This window comes from Orycteropus afer, unplaced genomic scaffold (genome assembly GCF_000298275.1).
Source record: "Orycteropus afer afer isolate SDZICR_OR568_19922 unplaced genomic scaffold, OryAfe1.0 scaffold00024, whole genome shotgun sequence".
Taxonomy (NCBI): Eukaryota; Metazoa; Chordata; class Mammalia; order Tubulidentata; family Orycteropodidae; genus Orycteropus; species Orycteropus afer.
In genome coordinates, this window is record NW_006921611.1 from 5,082,865 (window position 1) to 5,086,675 (window position 3,811).

General features: G+C 39.9%; 1 non-coding gene across 1 annotated transcript; it reads left to right on the forward strand.

The window, feature by feature from the left end:
* Positions 1-3,572: 3,572 nt before the first annotated feature.
* Positions 3,573-3,679, forward strand: LOC122152266. The gene has a single exon (XR_006164487.1). It is a non-coding gene; the product is annotated as a U6 spliceosomal RNA (small nuclear RNA).
* Positions 3,680-3,811: the final 132 nt, after the last annotated feature.

Consider the following 3,811-nt stretch of genomic DNA (forward strand, 5'->3'; position numbering starts at 1 on the left):
ATTTTTTTTTTTTTTCTTATCATTTGTCTTACCATTTAAATTAAAACATTTTCATGGTTTTTAAAAGTGTCAGGGGAATTGACACTGTACTATTGTGCCTAGGGGATCAGTTGATCCTGCTGGAGAGAACATTAAAAAGGACAAGATAAAAAACACTAAGCCTAATAGGAAATGTTATCCATCACCTCCTCCTGCCTGCTAACAGATTTTTACACACTTCCCTGTGCTCTCACTACAAGTCAGAAACATGCAAGGAGGCACTATCCCAACTCGTCGTTGTTAGGTCAGGAAAGACAGCCCCCTCACACACCTGGGATATAAACATCTCCCCAGGCCACTTGGGTTCCCACCACTGTAGTCAAATACAACATGACTTGAAAGTAGAGAGGCTGGCCCCCAACAATGTGGTGAATTATTAAAGGGCAAGAGAAACTGCCCACTCTTCAACATCCTGAACTGTTTGACCCAGCACCACAAATCTAACTAGTCCCAAAATACATTTCACTCCAAATCTGTCTTCCTTGCATGGGGCAGTGGTGTTCAGTGGCAGAATTCTTGGTTCCATGAAGGAGACCCAGTAAAAATCCTATGGATCACAGTTGCCCAATCCCTTTGTGCAGGAGTCAGGAGCATGGCAGCTCACAACAACACATTTTATAACCTGTGTAGATTGCAAATCTATTATCTTCTGGTGCATTTAGTTTCAATTCATGAATTGTTTTGTAAGACACATTTTCTAGGGTGCCCATCTCATTCCAGTGTGCCCAGGACTTGTTAGGTTTTAGCATGGAAACAATGTCACCTGGAAGATCCCTCAATCCTGGGCAAGCAAGGATTCTTGGTCACCCTGTCATGATATGTAAGCTTCAACATCCTCTGTTGGACTTTGTGAAGTTAGATCAAGAAGATGAAAACACTGAGAAACTTTTTAAAAAGTAATGTAATTCTGCAAGTTCAAGCAGGGTCCAATGCTGCAGCTCAGTAAGATGTGTTTGTGCACTAAATGTGGCCAAACCAGGCCCCCGTGGCTCTTGGAGCAACTTCAGTATGGAAATGAATGCCTGTGAGTCAGCTCCCTCTTTGCTGGGCTCCTTGGAACAGCTTCTCCCATAAATATTTTAGATAAACAGCCAAAGGAGAAAAGGGATTCGGGCAATAGTTCTTAAACCACAGTACACCTAAGATAAGAATAACCTGAGACACTTGTTTAAAATATGCATTTCTGGGCCCTATCCCCAGAAAGTTTATCTTGAGAGGGTCCAAGAAGCACTCTTTTTAATAAGTATCTCAGATGACTCTGATGCATGACTTTCTGAAGAACCACATTTTTCAAAATTCTGGATGGCAGGATGTTTTAGTTTCTTAGCGCTGCTATAACAGAGATGCCAGAAGTGAGTGAATTTAATTAAAAAAAATTTATTTTCTCACACTTTAGAAGGCTAGACATCCAAATTCAGGACACCTGGTCTAGGGAAAAGCATGCTCTCTGTGGGCTCTGTGGGGAAAAAAATTGTCTGAGCTTCCACAGCTCCAGCATTCCTCGTTCCTTGGTAATCTACAAGTGGTATCTGTCTTTCCCTCATTTGTGCTTGCTTATCTATGTCTAGGAGCTCTGGTGGCATAGTGTCTGAGGCATTTGACTGCTAACCAGAAGGCTGGCAGTTCAAACCCACCAGCCACTGCTCAGAAGGAAGGTTGGGCAATCTACTTCTGTAGTGATACCACCTCAGAGAGGGGTTGCTATGAGTCAGATTCAACTCGATGGCAGTGCGTTGTCTATGTCTAATCTGCTCTTTTATGTCTCAAAAGTGATTCGGTTTAAGACACATCTTATAAACACACCTGACATGCGTTAATTAACATAAAAAAAGAAAAGATATTCACAAATGAAATTACATCCACAGGATAGGGGTTAGAATTCCAACCCATACTTTGGGAGGACACAACTCAACCAATCACATGGGAGAAGTTGTGAAAGCTGCTTTCCCTCTCATAGTAGGTAAGGCAGGATCAAAGCACACAGGAAAAGAAGAGCCAGTTGACAGCAGAATAAAGAGGGAGGTACTTAATGTTAAGGCTCCTGTTCTCTACAAAGCACTTTCTTGTAAATCTGGAGATTGCCGAAATATCTAAAGCACAGCATATCTGAGTTGATTAAGTTACTATATCCTGCATACGCATGCATGCTGGGTGGTATGGATCAATGTGGCTATAACACATACATACATACTGCATCAATCAGAAGTTGTTGTTATTAGGTGCCTTTGAGTTGGTTCCTATTCACAGCAACACTATGTACAACAGAATGAAACACTGCCCAGTAGTGCATCATCCTCACAACTGTAGCTATGTTTGACCTCATTGTTGCAGCCACTGTGTCAACCTATCTTGTTGAGGGCCCTCCTCTTTTTTTTGCTGACACTCTACTTTACCAAGCATGATGTCCTTCTCCAAGGACTGGTCCCTCCTGATAACACGTCCAAAGTATATGAGATAAAATCTCTCCATTCTCACTTCTAAGGAGTAGAATACTCCTATACTTCTTCCAATACAGATTTGTTCATTCTTCTGGCAGTCAGCAGAATATTCCATATTCTTCGCCAATGCCATAATTCAAAGGTATCAATTATTTTTCCACTTTCCTTATTCATTGTCCAGCTTTATGCATAAGAGACGATTGAAAACATTGTGCATTGGGTCAGGTGGACCTTAGTCCTGAAAGTGACATCTTTGCTTTTTAACACTTTAAAGAGGTCTTGTGCAGCAAATTTTCCCAATGCAATAAGTCATTTGATTTCTTGACTACTACTTTCATGGGTGTTGATTGTGGATCCACCTAAAATGAAATCCTTGACAACTTCAATCTTTTTTCTATTTATCGTTTGCTGTTTATTGGTCCAGTTGTGAATATTTTTGTTTTCTTTACATTGAGATGCAATACATATTGAAGGCTGTAGTCTTTGATTGTCATCAATAAGTGCTTCCAGTAATCTTCACTTTCAGCAAGCAAGGCTGTGTTTTCTGAATATCACAGGTTGCTAATGAGTCTTCTTTCTATCCTGATGCTATGTTCTTTTTATATACTCCAGTTTTTCAGATTATTTGCTCAGTATACAGATTGAATAAGTATAGTGAAAGGATACAACCCTGGTGCTCACTTTTTCAACTTAAAACTGCACAGTATCCCCTTGTTCTATTTGAACAACTCCCTCTTAGTTTTTATATAGGTTCCTCATGAGCACAATCCCCATTTTTCCCAATTTTATCCATAATTTGTTATGATCCACAGAGTCATATGCCTTTGCATCATCAATAAAACAAGTAAACATTTTCTGGTATTCTCCGCTTTCAGCCAAGGTCCATCTGACATCAGCAATGACATCCTGCATTCCATGTTCCCTTCTGAATCTGGTTTGAATTTCTGCAAGTTCCCTGTCGATGCACTCCTACAACCATTTTTTAATTACTTTCAGTAAAATTTTACTTGCTTGTGATACTAATGATATAGTTTGACAATTTCTGCATTCGGTTGGATTATTTCTTTTTAGAATGGGTGTAAAGATGGATCTCTTGTGCTTGCTTGGGCAGCACATAAACTAAAATTTGAATGACACAGAGAAAATTAGCATGGTCCCTGTGCAAGGATGACAGGCAAATTTGTGAAGCGTTCCATATTTTTCTGTGTGATTACATGGTGTGTTTTTTGTCCATGTGCTTTTAGTTTTTTGATGGTTATTCAATTGTAATTTGTGTCTAACTAAGTGGGAGACAACAATAGTCCCCATAAAACACAAATACACCCACACCTCCT